Genomic DNA, 22,008 nt, shown 5'->3' with positions numbered 1-22,008 from the left:
CATTAAATGACCATAAAACAACATTAACAACACTCTACCCATCCTTCAGTGTGTCCCATCCTCAAATGTTTTACTTAAGTAAAAGTATCAATCAAAGTTTATTTATATACATACATACATACATACATACATACATACATACATACATACATACATACATACATACATACATACATACATACATACATATATATACACATACACATGTAGAAATGCAATGTAGAATAAAAAAATGTAGAGTACTTTTACTTGGTACTCTAGAGTATCAAGTAAAATTACTCATTATACAAAATGTCCCATTTCAAGTTTTCAATGTATAAAAATCTTTTGAAAATAGCAGATATACAAGCTCACAATGCCTCAAATGTGATTCGTGAGCATTGTGAGCTTGTAGATCTGCTATTTTCAAATAGCCGATATGGGCTGAAGTGGTTACTGTTTGTTTTGTAATAATAATCAAAATCTACAAAGTAACTAGTAACTAAAGTTTTCAAATAATTGTAGTGGAGTAAAAGTACAATATTTGCCTCTGAGATGTAGTGGAGTAGAACAAGCAAGGTGATGCTAGCAGTCACACATCAAACTATACAGAGAGCAGGTTTACAAGGGCTTGATGGCTGGGTGGGGTTGTTAGATTACTACATTCCTGCGCTATTGTTCTATAGGTGTTAACGGCCAGCACATTGAATGCGTCTCTCTCGCGGCCGTCGCGGGCACCATTTGAACCTTCAGAGAGCTGCTTTGCGCTATAGACAGGTTTCCGCGCGACGTCATCACAGAGCAGAATGGGCAATCTGCGCATGCCCGGGGTAGAACGAACCCGGAAGTGCCCTTCACTCTGTTGTTGTGTTTGGGAGTTAGATAGGCATAATGCTGCTATTATAGGCATAATAGGCATAATGCTGCTATTGTATACAAATAAAAGACGAACAGATCCAACTTCCGACAAATCAAATTTTTATTGAGTAAACAAGATATTACAAACTGCATAATTTAATCTTTCATTAAACCCGGTGAAGACCATTTATTTTATGAATGTAGATTTGACCAGAGCTGCTGCGGGTAATAGTGCCCTCTATGGGCTCACCCCTCCACTGCGCGCGCAAATCCTCTCATGTTTACAAACAGGAAACCCGTCTATAGTCATGGAAATTAAATTGGGCCCCGATCTGAGGGGCTCATCAGTTGAGCGAGGGGGCTGTGGACCCGAGGCCCCCATCTACTTCTACTATTTTATACAATGTGTAGGTAAGGTGGGGGCCCCTGCTTCATCTCTCTCTCAGCTATGGGGTCCTTGGCCTAAGAATGGCTGAAGACCCTTGGTCTAGCCAGTGTTAACCCATTCAATCCGGGAACGCGTCTGTGTCATTATAGATGTATTTGGCTATTCAAAAACAGCAGATCTAGCGAACATTTGTAACTCAAATCTTTGCTTCTGGGGGTCCCTGGAACAAAATATTTTGAGATTGGGGTCTGCGGCCAAATATATGTCTAAAAATGTTTTCTAAATCCCAACAGTATGTTGCTATATCAGTGGTGCTCCAACTTTTTCATATCAAGGACCCCCAAAAAATTAAATGTACTTGGCCGTGGACCCCCCCATCTCAAAACATGTTGTTCCAGGGACCCCCCAGAAACAAATATTTGAGTTACAAATGTTTGCTTTAAAAAATAGATATATATTCAAAGATTTGCCCAAAATGTCACGATTTTTCAACAACAATAAAATAGCAGATCTACGAGCTCATAGCATGCCACAGAGTGCCGTGCTATGAGCTTGTAGATCTGCTATTTTTGAATAGCCAAAGTATATGGATACAACCTAAAATGTGTTCCCGGTCTTAATGGATGAATATAGGACAAGGACACCGCTCAGGGTTGTTGGACCTACCAGCTCCTCCTGTGGACTTCTCCTCGTGGTCGGGGGAGCGCCACATCTCGTTGGTTGCCATGGAGAAGATGGTGACGGGGTTTCGGCCCTCCACTTGTCTCATGATGGGGTCCTGACCCACGCGGCCCAGAAGCCGAACCCGATTTAGGGCTGAGAAACACACGCACGCACGCACGCACACGCACACACACACACACACACACACACACACACACACACACACACACACACACACACACACACACACACACACAGTACATTTTGACAGCAAAGTTTGATTTACTGTAGCCATTATTATTTAGTCATATTTTAGTGATCTGAAATGTTTTACTGTTAGTTTAGTTTTAGTCGACTAAATATCATAAGATTTTAGTTGACTAAATCTACAGTTGATTCTGTCAACAAAAATGTATTTTTGGCGTCGTAATGGCACTTTACACTTGGTTACGTGCTGAAAATAGCCGATCTACAAGCTCACAACGCGTCACAACGCAGTGAGCTTGCAGATCTGCTATTTTCAGAGCGCAACACCCGAGCGCAACCGAGCATAAAATGACTTGTCTTAGTTCTACTGGATCTCTTCTCCACTAGTCTTAGTTCTACTGGATCTCTTCTCCACCAGTAGTTCTACTGGATCTCTTCTCCACTAGTCTTAGTTCTACTGGATCTCTTCTCCACTAGTCTTAGTTCTACTGGATCTCTTCTCCACTAGTCTTAGTTCTACTGGATCTCTTCTCCACTAGTCTTAGTTCTACTGGATCTCTTCTCCACCAGTAGTTCTACTGGATCTCTTCTCCACTAGTCTTAGTTCTACTGGATCTCTTCTCCACTTGTCTTAGTTCTACTGGATCTCTTCTCCACTAGTCTTAGTTCTACTGGATCTTTTCTCCACTAGTCTTAGTTCTACTGGATCTCTTCTCCACTAGTCTTAGTTCTACTGGATCTCTTCTCCGCTAGTCTTAGTTCTACTGGATCTCATCTCCACTAGTCTTAGTTCTACTGGATCTCATCTCCACTAGTCTTAGTTCTACTGGATCTTTTCTTTACTAGTCTTAGTTCTACTGGATCTCTTCTCCACTAGTCTTAGTTCTACTGGATCTCTTCTCCACTAGTCTTAGTTCTACTGGATCTCTTCTCCACCAGTAGTTCTACTGGATCTCATCTCCACTAGTCTTAGTTCTACTGGATCTCTTCTCCACCAGTAGTTCTACTGGATCTCTTCTCCACTAGTCTTAGTTCTACTGGATCTCTTCTCCACTAGTCTTAGTTCTACTGGATCTCTTCTCCACTAGTCTTAGTTCTACTGGATCTCTTCTCCACCAGTAGTTCTACTGGATCTCTTCTCCACTAGTCTTAGTTCTACTGGATCTCTTCTCCACTTGTCTTAGTTCTACTGGATCTCTTCTCCACTAGTCTTAGTTCTACTGGATCTTTTCTCCACTAGTCTTAGTTCTACTGGATCTCTTCTCCACTAGTCTTAGTTCTACTGGATCTCTTCTCCGCTAGTCTTAGTTCTACTGGATCTCATCTCCACTAGTCTTAGTTCTACTGGATCTCATCTCCACTAGTCTTAGTTCTACTGGATCTTTTCTTTACTAGTCTTAGTTCTACTGGATCTCTTCTCCACTAGTCTTAGTTCTACTGGATCTCTTCTCCACCAGTAGTTCTACTGGATCTCATCTCCACTAGTCTTAGTTCTACTGGATCTCTTCTCCACCAGTAGTTCTACTGGATCTCTTCTCCACTAGTCTTAGTTCTACTGGATCTCTTCTCCACTAGTCTTAGTTCTACTGGATCTCTTCTCCACTAGTCTTAGTTCTACTGGATCTCTTCTCCACTAGTCTTAGTTTTACTGGATCTCTTCTCCACTAGTCTTAGTTCTACTGGATCTCTTCTCCACTAGTCTTAGTTCTACTGGATCTCTTCTCCGCTAGTCTTAGTTCTACTGGATCTCATCTCCACTAGTCTTAGTTCTACTGGATCTCTTCTCCACTAGTCTTAGTTCTACTGGATCTCTTCTCCACCAGTAGTTCTACTGGATCTCTTCTCCACTAGTCTTAGTTCTACTGGATCTCTTCTCCACTAGTCTTAGTTCTACTGGATCTCTTCTCCACCAGTAGTTCTACTGGATCTCTTCTCCACTAGTCTTAGTTCTACTGGATCTCTTCTCCACTAGTCTTAGTTCTACTGGATCTCTTCTCCACCAGTAGTTCTACTGGATCTCATCTCCACTAGTCTTAGTTCTACTGGATCTCTTTTCCACCAGTAGTTCTACTGGATCTCTTCTCCACTAGTCTTAGTTCTACTGGATCTCTTCTCCACTAGTCTTAGTTCTACTGGATCTCTTCTCCACCAGTAGTTATACTGGATCTCTTCTCAACTAGTCTTAGTTCTACTGGATCTGTTCTCCACCAGTAGTTCTACTGGATCTCTTCTCCACTAGTCTTAGTTCTACTGGATCTCTTCTCCACTAGTCTTAGTTCTACAGGATTTCTTCTCCACTAGTTTTAGTCGACTAAATATCATAAGATTTTAGTCGACTAAATCTACAGTTGATTCTGTCAACAAAAATGTATTTTTGGCGTCGTAATGGCACTTTACACTTGGTTACGTGCTGAAAATAGCCGATCTACAAGCTCACAACGCGTCACAACGCAGTGAGCTTGCAGATCTGCTATTTTCAGAGCGCAACACCCGAGCGCAACCGAGCATAAAATGACTTGTCTTAGTTCTACTGGATCTCTTCTCCACTAGTCTTAGTTCTACTGGATCTCTTCTCCACCAGTAGTTCTACTGGATCTCTTCTCCACTAGTCTTAGTTCTACTGGATCTCTTCTCCACTTGTCTTAGTTCTACTGGATCTCTTCTCCACTAGTCTTAGTTCTACTGGATATCTTCTCCACTAGTCTTAGTTCTACTGGATCTCTTCTCCACTAGTCTTAGTTCTACTGGATCTCTTCTCCGCTAGTCTTAGTTCTACTGGATCTCATCTCCACTAGTCTTAGTTCTACTGGATCTCATCTCCACTAGTCTTAGTTCTTCTGGATCTTTTCTCCACTAGTCTTAGTTCTACTGGATCTCTTATCCACTAGTCTTAGTTCTACTGGATCTCTTCTCCACTAGTCTTAGTTCTACTGGATCTCTTCTCCACTAGTCTTAGTTCTACTGGATCTCTTCTCCACTAGTCTTAGTTCTACTGGATCTCTTCTCCACCAGTAGTTCTACTAGATCTCTTCTCCACTAGTCTTAGTTCTACAGGATCTCTTCTCCACTAGTCTTAGTTCTACTGGATCTCTTCTCCACTAGTCTTAGTTCTACTGGATCTTTTCTCCACTAGTCTTAGTTCTACTGGATCTCTTCTCCACTAGTCTTAGTTCTACTGGATCTCATCTCCACTAGTCTTAGTTCTACTGGATCTCATCTCCACTAGTCTTAGTTCTACTGGATCTCATCTCCACTAGTCTTAGTTCTACTGGATCTTTTCTTTACTAGTCTTAGTTCTACTGGATCTCTTCTCCACTAGTCTTAGTTCTACTGGATCTCTTCTCCACCAGTAGTTCTACTGGATCTCATCTCCACTAGTCTTAGTTCTACTGGATCTCTTCTCCACTAGTCTTAGTTCTACTGGATCTTTTCTCCACTAGTCTTAGTTCTACTGGATCTCTTCTCCACTAGTCCTAGTTCTACTGGATCTCTTCTCCACCAGTAGTTCTACTGGATCTCTTCTCCACTAGTCTTAGTTCTGCTGGATCTCTTCTCCACTAGTCTTAGTTCTACTGGATCTTTTCTCCACTAGTCTTAGTTCTACTGGATCTCTTCTCCACTAGTCTTAGTTCTACTGGATCTCTTCTCCACTAGTCTTAGTTCTACTGGATCTCTTCTCCACTAGTCTTAGTTCTACTGGATCTCTTCTCCACTAGTCTTAGTTCTACTGGATCTCTTCTCCACCAGTAGTTCTACTAGATCTCTTCTCCACTAGTCTTAGTTCTACTGGATCTCTTCTCCACTAGTCCTAGTTCTACTGGATCTCTACTCCACTAGTCTTAGTTCTACTGGATCTCTTCTCCACCAGTAGTTCTACTGGATCTCTTCTCCACTAGTCTTAGTTCTACTGGATCTCTTCTCCACCAGTAGTTCTACTGGATCTCTTCTCCACTAGTCTTAGTTCTACTGGATCTCTTCTCCACTTGTCTTAGTTCTACTGGATCTCTTCTCCACTAGTCTTAGTTCTACTGGATCTTTTCTCCACTAGTCTTAGTTCTACTGGATCTCTTCTCCACTAGTCTTAGTTCTACTGGATCTCTTCTCCGCTAGTCTTAGTTCTACTGGATCTCATCTCCACTAGTCTTAGTTCTACTGGATCTCATCTCCACTAGTCTTAGTTCTACTGGATCTCTTCTCCACCAGTAGTTCTACTGGATCTCTTCTCCACTAGTCTTAGTTCTACTGGATCTCTTCTCCACCAGTAGTTCTACTGGATCTCTTCTCCACTAGTCTTAGTTGTACTGGATCTCTTCTCCACTTGTCTTAGTTCTACTGGATCTCTTCTCCACTAGTCTTAGTTCTACTGGATCTTTTCTCCACTAGTCTTAGTTCTACTGGATCTCTTCTCCACTAGTCTTAGTTCTACTGGATCTCTTCTCCGCTAGTCTTAGTTCTACTGGATCTCATCTCCACTAGTCTTAGTTCTACTGGATCTCTTCTCCACTAGTCTTAGTTCTACTGGATCTCTTCTCCACCAGTAGTTCTACTGGATCTCTTCTCCACTAGTCTTTGTTCTACTGGATCTCTTCTCCACTAGTCTTAGTTCTACTGGATCTCTTCTCCACTAGTCTTAGTTCTACTGGATCTTTTCTCCACCAGTAGTTCTACTGGATCTCTTCTCCACTAGTCTTAGTTCTACTGGATCTCTTCTCCACTAGTTTTAGTTCTACTGGATCTCTTCTCCACCAGTAGTTCTACTGGATCTCATCTCCACTAGTCTTAGTTCTACTGGATCTCTTTTCCACCAGTAGTTCTACTGGATCTCTTCTCCACTAGTCTTAGTTCTACTGGATCTCTTCTCCACTAGTCTTAGTTCTACTGGATCTCTTCTCCACCAGTAGTTATACTGGATCTCTTCTCAACTAGTCTTAGTTCTACTGGATCTGTTCTCCACCAGTAGTTCTACTGGATCTCTTCTCCACTAGTCTTAGTTCTACTGGATCTCTTCTCCACTAGTCTTAGTTCTACAGGATTTCTTCTCCACTAGTTTTAGTCGACTAAATATCATAAGATTTTAGTCGACTAAATCTACAGTTGATTCTGTCAACAAAAATGTATTTTTGGCGTCGTAATGGCACTTTACACTTGGTTACGTGCTGAAAATAGCCGATCTACAAGCTCACAACGCGTCACAGCGCAGTGAGCTTGCAGATCTGCTATTTTCAGAGCGCAACACCCGAGCGCAACCGAGCATAAAATGACTTGTCTTAGTTCTACTGGATCTCTTCTCCACTAGTCTTAGTTCTACTGGATCTCTTCTCCACCAGTAGTTCTACTGGATCTCTTCTCCACTAGTCTTAGTTCTACTGGATCTCTTCTCCACTAGTCTTAGTTCTACTGGATCTCTTCTCCACTAGTCTTAGTTCTACTGGATCTCTTCTCCACTAGTCTTAGTTTTACTGGATCTCTTCTCCACTAGTCTTAGTTCTACTGGATCTCTTCTCCACTAGTCTTAGTTCTACTGGATCTCTTCTCCGCTAGTCTTAGTTCTACTGGATCTCATCTCCACTAGTCTTAGTTCTACTGGATCTCTTCTCCACTAGTCTTAGTTCTACTGGATCTCTTCTCCACCAGTAGTTCTACTGGATCTCTTCTCCACTAGTCTTAGTTCTACTGGATCTCTTCTCCACTAGTCTTAGTTCTACTGGATCTCTTCTCCACCAGTAGTTCTACTGGATCTCATCTCCACTAGTCTTAGTTCTACTGGATCTCTTTTCCACCAGTAGTTCTACTGGATCTCTTCTCCACTAGTCTTAGTTCTACTGGATCTCTTCTCCACTAGTCTTAGTTCTACTGGATCTCTTCTCCACCAGTAGTTATACTGGATCTCTTCTCAACTAGTCTTAGTTCTACTGGATCTGTTCTCCACCAGTAGTTCTACTGGATCTCTTCTCCACTAGTCTTAGTTCTACTGGATCTCTTCTCCACTAGTCTTAGTTCTACAGGATTTCTTCTCCACTAGTTTTAGTCGACTAAATATCATAAGATTTTAGTCGACTAAATCTACAGTTGATTCTGTCAACAAAAATGTATTTTTGGCGTCGTAATGGCACTTTACACTTGGTTACTTGCTGAAAATAGCCGATCTACAAGCTCACAACGCGTCACAACGCAGTGAGCTTGCAGATCTGCTATTTTCAGAGCGCAACACCCGAGCGCAACCGAGCATAAAATGACTTGTCTTAGTTCTACTGGATCTCTTCTCCACTAGTCTTAGTTCTACTGGATCTCTTCTCCACCAGTAGTTCTACTGGATCTCTTCTCCACTAGTCTTAGTTCTACTGGATCTCTTCTCCACTTGTCTTAGTTCTACTGGATCTCTTCTCCACTAGTCTTAGTTCTACTGGATATCTTCTCCACTAGTCTTAGTTCTACTGGATCTCTTCTCCACTAGTCTTAGTTCTACTGGATCTCTTCTCCGCTAGTCTTAGTTCTACTGGATCTCATCTCCACTAGTCTTAGTTCTACTGGATCTCATCTCCACTAGTCTTAGTTCTTCTGGATCTTTTCTCCACTAGTCTTAGTTCTACTGGATCTCTTATCCACTAGTCTTAGTTCTACTGGATCTCTTCTCCACTAGTCTTAGTTCTACTGGATCTCTTCTCCACTAGTCTTAGTTCTACTGGATCTCTTCTCCACCAGTAGTTCTACTAGATCTCTTCTCCACTAGTCTTAGTTCTACAGGATCTCTTCTCCACTAGTCTTAGTTCTACTGGATCTCTTCTCCACTAGTCTTAGTTCTACTGGATCTTTTCTCCACTAGTCTTAGTTCTACTGGATCTCTTCTCCACTAGTCTTAGTTCTACTGGATCTCATCTCCACTAGTCTTAGTTCTACTGGATCTCATCTCCACTAGTCTTAGTTCTACTGGATCTTTTCTTTACTAGTCTTAGTTCTACTGGATCTCTTCTCCACTAGTCTTAGTTCTACTGGATCTCTTCTCCACTAGTCTTAGTTCTACTGGATCTCTTCTCCACCAGTAGTTCTACTGGATCTCATCTCCACTAGTCTTAGTTCTACTGGATCTCTTTTCCACCAGTAGTTCTACTGGATCTCTTCTCCACTAGTCTTAGTTCTACTGGATCTCTTCTCCACTAGTCTTAGTTCTACTGGATCTCTTCTCCACCAGTAGTTATACTGGATCTCTTCTCAACTAGTCTTAGTTCTACTGGATCTGTTCTCCACCAGTAGTTCTACTGGATCTCTTCTCCACTAGTCTTAGTTCTACTGGATCTCTTCTCCACTAGTCTTAGTTCTACAGGATTTCTTCTCCACTAGTTTTAGTCGACTAAATATCATAAGATTTTAGTCGACTAAATCTACAGTTGATTCTGTCAACAAAAATGTATTTTTGGCGTTGTAATGGCACTTTACACTTGGTTACGTGCTGAAAATAGCCGATCTACAAGCTCACAACGCGTCACAGCGCAGTGAGCTTGCAGATCTGCTATTTTCAGAGCGCAACACCCGAGCGCAACCGAGCATAAAATGACTTGTCTTAGTTCTACTGGATCTCTTCTCCACTAGTCTTAGTTCTACTGGATCTCTTCTCCACCAGTAGTTCTACTGGATCTCTTCTCCACTAGTCTTAGTTCTACTGGATCTCTTCTCCACTTGTCTTAGTTCTACTGGATCTCTTCTCCACTAGTCTTAGTTCTACTGGATTATATCTCCACTAGTCTTAGTTCTACTGGATCTCTTCTCCACTAGTCTTAGTTCTACTGGATCTCTTCTCCACTTGTCTTAGTTCTACTGGATCTCTTCTCCACCAGTAGTTCTACTGGATCTCTTCTCCACTAGTCTTAGTTCTACTGGATCTCTTCTCCACTAGTCTTAGTTCTACTGGATCTCTTCTCCACTAGTCTTAGTTCTACTGGATCTCTTCTCCACTAGTCTTAGTTTTACTGGATCTCTTCTCCACTAGTCTTAGTTCTACTGGATCTCTTCTCCACTAGTCTTAGTTCTACTGGATCTCTTCTCCGCTAGTCTTAGTTCTACTGGATCTCATCTCCACTAGTCTTAGTTCTACTGGATCTCTTCTCCACTAGTCTTAGTTCTACTGGATCTCTTCTCCACCAGTAGTTCTACTGGATCTCTTCTCCACTAGTCTTAGTTCTACTGGATCTCTTCTCCACTAGTCTTAGTTCTACTGGATCTCTTCTCCACCAGTAGTTCTACTGGATCTCATCTCCACTAGTCTTAGTTCTACTGGATCTCTTTTCCACCAGTAGTTCTACTGGATCTCTTCTCCACTAGTCTTAGTTCTACTGGATCTCTTCTCCACTAGTCTTAGTTCTACTGGATCTCTTCTCCACCAGTAGTTATACTGGATCTCTTCTCAACTAGTCTTAGTTCTACTGGATCTGTTCTCCACCAGTAGTTCTACTGGATCTCTTCTCCACTAGTCTTAGTTCTACTGGATCTCTTCTCCACTAGTCTTAGTTCTACAGGATTTCTTCTCCACTAGTTTTAGTCGACTAAATATCATAAGATTTTAGTCGACTAAATCTACAGTTGATTCTGTCAACAAAAATGTATTTTTGGCGTCGTAATGGCACTTTACACTTGGTTACGTGCTGAAAATAGCCGATCTACAAGCTCACAACGCGTCACAGCGCAGTGAGCTTGCAGATCTGCTATTTTCAGAGCGCAACACCCGAGCGCAACCGAGCATAAAATGACTTGTCTTAGTTCTACTGGATCTCTTCTCCACTAGTCTTAGTTCTACTGGATCTCTTCTCCACCAGTAGTTCTACTGGATCTCTTCTCCACTAGTCTTAGTTCTACTGGATCTCTTCTCCACTTGTCTTAGTTCTACTGGATCTCTTCTCCACTAGTCTTAGTTCTACTGGATTATATCTCCACTAGTCTTAGTTCTACTGGATCTCTTCTCCACTAGTCTTAGTTCTACTGGATCTCTTCTCCACTTGTCTTAGTTCTACTGGATCTCTTCTCCACCAGTAGTTCTACTGGATCTCTTCTCCACTAGTCTTAGTTCTACTGGATCTCTTCTCCACTAGTCTTAGTTCTACTGGATCTCTTCTCCACTAGTCTTAGTTCTACTGGATCTCTTCTCCACTAGTCTTAGTTTTACTGGATCTCTTCTCCACTAGTCTTAGTTCTACTGGATCTCTTCTCCACTAGTCTTAGTTCTACTGGATCTCTTCTCCGCTAGTCTTAGTTCTACTGGATCTCATCTCCACTAGTCTTAGTTCTACTGGATCTCTTCTCCACTAGTCTTAGTTCTACTGGATCTCTTCTCCACCAGTAGTTCTACTGGATCTCTTCTCCACTAGTCTTAGTTCTACTGGATCTCTTCTCCACTAGTCTTAGTTCTACTGGATCTCTTCTCCACCAGTAGTTCTACTGGATCTCATCTCCACTAGTCTTAGTTCTACTGGATCTCTTTTCCACCAGTAGTTCTACTGGATCTCTTCTCCACTAGTCTTAGTTCTACTGGATCTCTTCTCCACTAGTCTTAGTTCTACTGGATCTCTTCTCCACCAGTAGTTATACTGGATCTCTTCTCAACTAGTCTTAGTTCTACTGGATCTGTTCTCCACCAGTAGTTCTACTGGATCTCTTCTCCACTAGTCTTAGTTCTACTGGATCTCTTCTCCACTAGTCTTAGTTCTACAGGATTTCTTCTCCACTAGTTTTAGTCGACTAAATATCATAAGATTTTAGTCGACTAAATCTACAGTTGATTCTGTCAACAAAAATGTATTTTTGGCGTCGTAATGGCACTTTACACTTGGTTACGTGCTGAAAATAGCCGATCTACAAGCTCACAACGCGTCACAGCGCAGTGAGCTTGCAGATCTGCTATTTTCAGAGCGCAACACCCGAGCGCAACCGAGCATAAAATGACTTGTCTTAGTTCTACTGGATCTCTTCTCCACTAGTCTTAGTTCTACTGGATCTCTTCTCCACCAGTAGTTCTACTGGATCTCTTCTCCACTAGTCTTAGTTCTACTGGATCTCTTCTCCACTTGTCTTAGTTCTACTGGATCTCTTCTCCACTAGTCTTAGTTCTACTGGATTATATCTCCACTAGTCTTAGTTCTACTGGATCTCTTCTCCACTAGTCTTAGTTCTACTGGATCTCTTCTCCACTTGTCTTAGTTCTACTGGATCTCTTCTCCACCAGTAGTTCTACTGGATCTCTTCTCCACTAGTCTTAGTTCTACTGGATCTCTTCTCCACTAGTCTTAGTTCTACTGGATCTCTTCTCCACTAGTCTTAGTTCTACTGGATCTCTTCTCCACTAGTCTTAGTTTTACTGGATCTCTTCTCCACTAGTCTTAGTTCTACTGGATCTCTTCTCCACTAGTCTTAGTTCTACTGGATCTCTTCTCCGCTAGTCTTAGTTCTACTGGATCTCATCTCCACTAGTCTTAGTTCTACTGGATCTCTTCTCCACTAGTCTTAGTTCTACTGGATCTCTTCTCCACCAGTAGTTCTACTGGATCTCTTCTCCACTAGTCTTAGTTCTACTGGATCTCTTCTCCACTAGTCTTAGTTCTACTGGATCTCTTCTCCACCAGTAGTTCTACTGGATCTCATCTCCACTAGTCTTAGTTCTACTGGATCTCTTTTCCACCAGTAGTTCTACTGGATCTCTTCTCCACTAGTCTTAGTTCTACTGGATCTCTTCTCCACTAGTCTTAGTTCTACTGGATCTCTTCTCCACCAGTAGTTATACTGGATCTCTTCTCAACTAGTCTTAGTTCTACTGGATCTGTTCTCCACCAGTAGTTCTACTGGATCTCTTCTCCACTAGTCTTAGTTCTACTGGATCTCTTCTCCACTAGTCTTAGTTCTACAGGATTTCTTCTCCACTAGTTTTAGTCGACTAAATATCATAAGATTTTAGTCGACTAAATCTACAGTTGATTCTGTCAACAAAAATGTATTTTTGGCGTCGTAATGGCACTTTACACTTGGTTACGTGCTGAAAATAGCCGATCTACAAGCTCACAACGCGTCACAGCGCAGTGAGCTTGCAGATCTGCTATTTTCAGAGCGCAACACCCGAGCGCAACCGAGCATAAAATGACTTGTCTTAGTTCTACTGGATCTCTTCTCCACTAGTCTTAGTTCTACTGGATCTCTTCTCCACCAGTAGTTCTACTGGATCTCTTCTCCACTAGTCTTAGTTCTACTGGATCTCTTCTCCACTTGTCTTAGTTCTACTGGATCTCTTCTCCACTAGTCTTAGTTCTACTGGATTATATCTCCACTAGTCTTAGTTCTACTGGATCTCTTCTCCACTAGTCTTAGTTCTACTGGATCTCTTCTCCACTTGTCTTAGTTCTACTGGATCTCTTCTCCACCAGTAGTTCTACTGGATCTCTTCTCCACTAGTCTTAGTTCTACTGGATCTCTTCTCCACTAGTCTTAGTTCTACTGGATCTCTTCTCCACTAGTCTTAGTTCTACTGGATCTCTTCTCCACTAGTCTTAGTTTTACTGGATCTCTTCTCCACTAGTCTTAGTTCTACTGGATCTCTTCTCCACTAGTCTTAGTTCTACTGGATCTCTTCTCCGCTAGTCTTAGTTCTACTGGATCTCATCTCCACTAGTCTTAGTTCTACTGGATCTCTTCTCCACTAGTCTTAGTTCTACTGGATCTCTTCTCCACCAGTAGTTCTACTGGATCTCTTCTCCACTAGTCTTAGTTCTACTGGATCTCTTCTCCACTAGTCTTAGTTCTACTGGATCTCTTCTCCACCAGTAGTTCTACTGGATCTCATCTCCACTAGTCTTAGTTCTACTGGATCTCTTTTCCACCAGTAGTTCTACTGGATCTCTTCTCCACTAGTCTTAGTTCTACTGGATCTCTTCTCCACTAGTCTTAGTTCTACTGGATCTCTTCTCCACCAGTAGTTATACTGGATCTCTTCTCAACTAGTCTTAGTTCTACTGGATCTGTTCTCCACCAGTAGTTCTACTGGATCTCTTCTCCACTAGTCTTAGTTCTACTGGATCTCTTCTCCACTAGTCTTAGTTCTACAGGATTTCTTCTCCACTAGTTTTAGTCGACTAAATATCATAAGATTTTAGTCGACTAAATCTACAGTTGATTCTGTCAACAAAAATGTATTTTTGGCGTCGTAATGGCACTTTACACTTGGTTACGTGCTGAAAATAGCCGATCTACAAGCTCACAACGCGTCACAACGCAGTGAGCTTGCAGATCTGCTATTTTCAGAGCGCAACACCCGAGCGCAACCGAGCATAAAATGACTTGTCTTAGTTCTACTGGATCTCTTCTCCACTAGTCTTAGTTCTACTGGATCTCTTCTCCACCAGTAGTTCTACTGGATCTCTTCTCCACTAGTCTTAGTTCTACTGGATCTCTTCTCCACTTGTCTTAGTTCTACTGGATCTCTTCTCCACTAGTCTTAGTTCTACTGGATATCTTCTCCACTAGTCTTAGTTCTACTGGATCTCTTCTCCACTAGTCTTAGTTCTACTGGATCTCTTCTCCGCTAGTCTTAGTTCTACTGGATCTCATCTCCACTAGTCTTAGTTCTACTGGATCTCATCTCCACTAGTCTTAGTTCTTCTGGATCTTTTCTCCACTAGTCTTAGTTCTACTGGATCTCTTATCCACTAGTCTTAGTTCTACTGGATCTCTTCTCCACTAGTCTTAGTTCTACTGGATCTCTTCTCCACTAGTCTTAGTTCTACTGGATCTCTTCTCCACCAGTAGTTCTACTAGATCTCTTCTCCACTAGTCTTAGTTCTACAGGATCTCTTCTCCACTAGTCTTAGTTCTACTGGATCTCTTCTCCACTAGTCTTAGTTCTACTGGATCTTTTCTCCACTAGTCTTAGTTCTACTGGATCTCTTCTCCACTAGTCTTAGTTCTACTGGATCTCATCTCCACTAGTCTTAGTTCTACTGGATCTCATCTCCACTAGTCTTAGTTCTACTGGATCTTTTCTTTACTAGTCTTAGTTCTACTGGATCTCTTCTCCACTAGTCTTAGTTCTACTGGATCTCTTCTCCACCAGTAGTTCTACTGGATCTCATCTCCACTAGTCTTAGTTCTACTGGATCTCTTCTCCACTAGTCTTAGTTCTACTGGATCTTTTCTCCACTAGTCTTAGTTCTACTGGATCTGTTCTCCACCAGTAGTTCTACTGGATCTCTTCTCCACTAGTCTTAGTTCTACTGGATCTCATCTCCACTAGTCTTAGTTCTACTGGATCTCTTCTCCACCAGTAGTTCTACTGGATCTCTTCTCCACTAGTCTTAGTTCTACTGGATCTCTTCTCCACTAGTCTTAGTTCTACTGGATCCCTTCTCCACCAGTAGTTCTACTGGATCTCTTCTCCACTAGTCTTAGTTCTACTGGATCTCTTCTCCACTAGTCTTAGTTCTACTGGATCTCTTCTCCACCAGTAGTTCTACTGGATCTCTTCTCAACTAGTCTTAGTTCTACTGGATCTGTTCTCCACCAGTAGTTCTACTGGATCTCTTCTCCACTAGTCTTAGTTCTACTGGATTTCTTCTCCACCAGTAGTTCTACTAGATCTCTTCTCCACTAGTCTTAGTTCTACAGGATCTCTTCTCCACTAGTCTTAGTTCTACTGGATCTCTTCTCCACTAGTCTTAGTTCTACTGGATCTCTTCTCCACCAGTAGTTCTACCGTATCTCTTCTCAACTAGTCTTAGTTCTACTGGATCTGTTCTCCACCAGTAGTTCTACTGGATCTCTTCTCCACTAGTCTTAGTTCTACTGGATCTCTTCTCCACTAGTCTTAGTTCTACAGGATTTCTTCTCCACTAGTTTTAGTCGACTAAATATCATAAGATTTTAGTCGACTAAATCTACAGTTGATTCTGTCAACAAAAATGTATTTTTGGCGTCGTAATGGCACTTTAAACTTGGTTACGTGCTGAAAATAGCCGATCTACAAGCTCACAACGCGTCACAGCGCAGTGAGCTTGCAGATCAGCTATTTTCAGAGGGCAACACCCGAGCACAACCAAGCATACAATGACTTGTCTTAGTTCTAATGGATCTCTTCTCTACTAGTCTTAGTTCTACTGGATCTCTTCTCCACCAGTAGTTCTACTGGATCTCTTCTCCACTAGTCTTAGTTCTACTGGATCTCTTCTCCACTTTTCTTAGTTCTACTGGATCTCTTCTCCACTAGTCTTAGTTCTACTGGATCTTTTCTCCACTAGTCTTAGTTCTACTGGATCTTTTCTCCACTAGTCTTAGTTCTACTGGATCTCTTCTCCACTAGTCTTAGTTCTAGTGGATCTTTTCTCCACTAGTCTTAGTTCTACTGGATCTCTTCTCCACTAGTCTTAGTTCTACTGGATCTCTTCTCCACTTGTCTTAGTTCTACTGGATCTCTTCTCCACTTGTCTTAGTTCTAGTGGATCTTTTCTCCACTAGTCTTAGTTCTACTGGATCTATTCTCCACTAGTCTTAGTTCTACTGGATCTCTTCTCCACTAGTCTTAGTTCTACTGGATCTCATCTCCACTAGTCTTAGTTCTACTGGATCTCTTCTCCACCAGTAGTTCTACTGGATCTCTTCTCCACTAGTCTTAGTTCTACTGGATCTCATCTCCACTAGTCTTAGTTCTACTGGATCTCTTCTCCACCAGTAGTTCTACTGGATCTCTTCTCCACTAGTCTTAGTTCTACTGGATATCTTCTCCACTAGTCTTAGTTCTACTGGATCTCTTCTCCACCAGTAGTTCTACTGGATCTCTTCTCCACTAGTCTTAGTTCTACTGGATCTCTTCTCCACTAGTCTTAGTTCTACTGGATCTCTTCTCCACCAGTAGTTCTACTGGATCTCTTCTCAACTAGTCTTAGTTCTACTGGATCTGTTCACCACCAGTAGTTCTACTGGATCTCTTCTCCACTAGTCTTAGTTCTACTGGATCTCATCTCCACTAGTCTTAGTTCTACTGGATCTCTTCTCCACCAGTAGTTCTACTGGATCTCTTCTCCACTAGTCTTAGTTCTACTGGATCTCTTCTCCACTAGTCTTAGTTCTACTGGATCCCTTCTCCACCAGTAGTTCTACTGGATCTCTTCTCCACTAGTCTTAGTTCTACTGGATCTCTTCTCCACTAGTCTTAGTTCTACTGGATCTCTTCTCCACCAGTAGTTCTACTGGATCTCTTCTCAACTAGTCTTAGTTCTACTGGATCTGTTCTCCACCAGTAGTTCTACTGGATCTCTTCTCCACTAGTCTTAGTTCTACTGGATCTCTTCTCCACTTTTCTTAGTTCTACTGGATCTCTTCTCCACTAGTCTTAGTTCTACTGGATCTTTTCTCCACTAGTCTTAGTTCTACTGGATCTTTTCTCCACTAGTCTTAGTTCTACTGGATCTCTTCTCCACTAGTCTTAGTTCTAGTGGATCTTTTCTCCACTAGTCTTAGTTCTACTGGATCTCTTCTCCACTAGTCTTAGTTCTACTGGATCTCTTCTCCACTTGTCTTAGTTCTAGTGGATCTTTTCTCCACTAGTCTTAGTTCTACTGGATCTATTCTCCACTAGTCTTAGTTCTACTGGATCTCTTCTCCACTAGTCTTAGTTCTACTGGATCTCATCTCCACTAGTCTTAGTTCTACTGGATCTCTTCTCCACCAGTAGTTCTACTGGATCTCTTCTCCACTAGTCTTAGTTCTACTGGATATCTTCTCCACTAGTCTTAGTTCTACTGTATCTCTTCTCCACCAGTAGTTCTACTGGATCTCTTCTCCACTAGTCTTAGTTCTACTGGATCCCTTCTCCACCAGTAGTTCTACTGGATCTCTTCTCCACTAGTCTTAGTTCTACTGGATCTCTTCTCCACTAGTCTTAGTTCTACTGGATCTCTTCTCCACCAGTAGTTCTACTGGATCTCTTCTCAACTAGTCTTAGTTCTACTGGATCTGTTCTCCACCAGTAGTTCTACTGGATCTCTTCTCCACTAGTCTTAGTTCTACTGGATCTCTTCTCCACTAGTCTTAGTTCTACAGGATTTCTTCTCCACTAGTTTTAGTCGACTAAATATCATACGATTTTAGTCGACTAAATCTACAGTTGATTCGGTCAACAAAAATGTATTTTTGGCGTCGTAATGGCACTTTAAACTTGGTTACGTGCTGAAAATAGCCGATCTACAAGCTCACAACGCGTCACAGCGCAGTGAGCTTGCAGATCAGCTATTTTCAGAGGGCAACACCCGAGCACAACCAAGCATAAATGACTTGTCTTAGTTCTAATGGATCTCTTCTCTACTAGTCTTAGTTCTACTGGATCTCTTCTCCACCAGTAGTTCTACTGGATCTCTTCTCCACTAGTCTTAGTTCTACTGGATCTCTTCTCCACTTTTCTTAGTTCTACTGGATCTCTTCTCCACTAGTCTTAGTTCTACTGGATCTTTTCTCCACTAGTCTTAGTTCTACTGGATCTTTTCTCCACTAGTCTTAGTTCTACTGGATCTCTTCTCCACTAGTCTTAGTTCTAGTGGATCTTTTCTCCACTAGTCTTAGTTCTACTGGATCTCTTCTCCACTAGTCTTAGTTCTACTGGATCTCTTCTCCACTTGTCTTAGTTCTAGTGGATCTTTTCTCCACTAGTCTTAGTTCTACTGGATCTATTCTCCACTAGTCTTAGTTCTACTGGATCTCTTCTCCACTAGTCTTAGTTCTACTGGATCTCATCTCCACTAGTCTTAGTTCTACTGGATCTCTTCTCCACCAGTAGTTCTACTGGATCTCTTCTCCACTAGTCTTAGTTCTACTGGATATCTTCTCCACTAGTCTTAGTTCTACTGTATCTCTTCTCCACCAGTAGTTCTACTGGATCTCTTCTCCACTAGTCTTAGTTCTACTGGATCTCTTCTCCACTAGTCTTAGTTCTACTGGATCTCTTCTCCACCAGTAGTTCTACTGGATCTCTTCTCAACTAGTCTTAGTTCTACTGGATCTGTTCACCACCAGTAGTTCTACTGGATCTCTTCTCCACTAGTCTTAGTTCTACTGGATCTCATCTCCACTAGTCTTAGTTCTACTGGATCTCTTCTCCACCAGTAGTTCTACTGGATCTCTTCTCCACTAGTCTTAGTTCTACTGGATCTCTTCTCCACTAGTCTTAGTTCTACTGGATCCCTTCTCCACCAGTAGTTCTACTGGATCTCTTCTCCACTAGTCTTAGTTCTACTGGATCTCTTCTCCACTAGTCTTAGTTCTACTGGATCTCTTCTCCACCAGTAGTTCTACTGGATCTCTTCTCAACTAGTCTTAGTTCTACTGGATCTGTTCTCCACCAGTAGTTCTACTGGATCTCTTCTCCACTAGTCTTAGTTCTACTGGATCTCTTCTCCACTAGTCTTAGTTCTACAGGATTTCTTCTCCACTAGTTTTAGTCGACTAAATATCATACGATTTTAGTCGACTAAATCTACAGTTGATTCGGTCAACAAAAATGTATTTTTGGCGTCGTAATGGCACTTTAAACTTGGTTACGTGCTGAAAATAGCCGATCTACAAGCTCACAACGCGTCACAGCGCAGTGAGCTTGCAGATCTGCTATTTTCAGAGCGCAACACCCGAGCACAACCAAGCATACAATGACTTGTCTTAGTTCTAATGGATCTCTTCTCCACTAGTCTTAGTTCTACTGGATCTCTTCTCCACCAGTAGTTCTACTGGATCTCTTCTCCACTAGTCTTAGTTCTACTGGATCTCTTCTCCACTTGTCTTAGTTCTACTGGATCTCTTCTCCACTAGTCTTAGTTCTACTGGATCTTTTCTCCACTAGTCTTAGTTCTACTGGATCTTTTCTCCACTAGTCTTAGTTCTACTGGATCTCTTCTCCACTAGTCTTAGTTCTAGTGGATCTTTTCTCCACTAGTCTTAGTTTTACTGGATCTCTTCTCCACTAGTCTTAGTTCTACTGGATCTCTTCTCCACTTGTCTTAGTTCTAGTGGATCTTTTCTCCACTAGTCTTAGTTCTACTGGATCTATTCTCCACTAGTCTTAGTTCTACTGGATCTCTTCTCCACTAGTCTTAGTTCTACTGGATCTCATCTCCACTAGTCTTAGTTCTACTGGATCTCTTCTCCACCAGTAGTTCTACTGGATCTCTTCTCCACTAGTCTTAGTTCTACTGGATATCTTCTCCACTAGTCTTAGTTCTACTGGATCTCTTCTCCACCAGTAGTTCTACTGGATCTCTTCTCCACTAGTCTTAGTTCTACTGGATCTCATCTCCACTAGTCTTAGTTCTACTGGATCTCTTCTCCACCAGTAGTTCTACTGGATCTCTTCTCCACTAGTCTTAGTTCTACTGGATATCTTCTCCACTAGTCTTAGTTCTACTGGATCTCTTCTCCACCAGTAGTTCTACTGGATCTCTTCTCCACTAGTCTTAGTTCTACTGGATCTCTTCTCCACTAGTCTTAGTTCTACTGGATCTCTTCTCCACCAGTAGTTCTACTGGATCTCTTCTCAACTAGTCTTAGTTCTACTGGATCTGTTCTCCACCAGTAGTTCTACTGGATCTCTTCTCCACTAGTCTTAGTTCTACTGGATCTCATCTCCACTAGTCTTAGTTCTACTGGATCTCTTCTCCACCAGTAGTTCTACTGGATCTCTTCTCCACTAGTCTTAGTTCTACTGGATCTCTTCTCCACTAGTCTTAGTTCTACTGGATCCCTTCTCCACCAGTAGTTCTACTGGATCTCTTCTCCACTAGTCTTAGTTCTACTGGATCTCTTCTCCACTAGTCTTAGTTCTACTGGATCTCTTCTCCACCAGTAGTTCTACTGGATCTCTTCTCAACTAGTCTTAGTTCTACTGGATCTGTTCTCCACCAGTAGTTCTACTGGATCTCTTCTCCACTAGTCTTAGTTCTACTGGATTTCTTCTCCACCAGTAGTTCTACTAGATCTCTTCTCCACTAGTCTTAGTTCTACAGGATCTCTTCTCCACTAGTCTTAGTTCTACTGGATCTCTTCTCCACTAGTCTTAGTTCTACTGGATCTCTTCTCCACCAGTAGTTCTACTGGATCTCTTCTCAACAAGTCTTAGTTCTACTGGATCTGTTCTCCACCAGTAGTTCTACTGGATCTCTTCTCCACTAGTCTTAGTTCTACTGGATTTCTTCTCCACCAGTAGTTCTACTAGATCTCTTCTCCACTAGTCTTAGTTCTACAGGATCTCTTCTCCACTAGTCTTAGTTCTACTGGATCTTTTCTCCAGTAGTCTTAGTTCTACTGGATCTCTTCTCCACTAGTCTTAGTTCCACTGGATCTCTTCTCCACTAGTCTTAGTTCTACTGGATCTCATCTCCACTAGTCTTAGTTCTACTGGATCTCATCTCCACTAGTCTTAGTTCTACTGGATCTTTTCTTTACTAGTCTTAGTTCTACTGGATCTCTTCTCCACCAGTAGTTCTACTGGATCTCTTCTCCACTAGTCTTAGTTCTACTGGATCTCTTCTTCACTAGTCTTAGTTCTACTGGATCTCTTCTCCACCAGTAGTTCTACTGGATCTCATCTCCACTAGTCTTAGTTCTACTGGATCTCTTCTCCACCAGTAGTTCTACTTGATCTCTTCTCCACCAGTAGTTCTACTGGATCTCTTCTCAACTAGTCTTAGTTCTACTGGATCTGTTCTCCACCAGTAGTTATACTGGATCTCTTCTCCACTAGTCTTAGTTATACTGGATCTCTTCTCCACTAGTCTTAGTTCTACTGGATCTCTTCTCCACCAGTAGTTCTACTGGATCTCTTCTCCACTAGTCTTAGTTCTACTGGATCTCTTCTCCACTAGTCTTAGTTCTACTGGATCTCTTCTCCACCAGTAGTTCTACTGGATCTC

At 41.9% G+C, this 22,008-nt stretch overlaps 1 pseudogene across 1 annotated transcript in view; it reads right to left on the bottom strand.

Moving 5' to 3' along the window:
* LOC308082043 (single-stranded DNA-binding protein, mitochondrial-like) overlaps positions 1 to 22,008 on the bottom strand; it is a 48,683-nt pseudogene that overhangs the window by 9,660 nt on the left and 17,015 nt on the right. The window contains exon 3 of the transcript XR_013935066.1: positions 1,870 to 2,041. The product of XR_013935066.1 is annotated as a single-stranded DNA-binding protein, mitochondrial-like (transcript). The remainder of the gene's footprint in view (positions 1 to 1,869; positions 2,042 to 22,008) is intronic.

The sequence above is a fragment of the Gymnoscopelus braueri genome (genome assembly GCF_963280865.1).
Source record: "Gymnoscopelus braueri genome assembly, chromosome: 3".
Lineage (NCBI taxonomy): Eukaryota > Metazoa > Chordata > Actinopteri > Myctophiformes > Myctophidae > Gymnoscopelus > Gymnoscopelus braueri.
The sequence above is the reverse complement of the archived record's forward strand: the minus strand, read 5'-3'. Positions and strand labels throughout refer to the sequence as shown.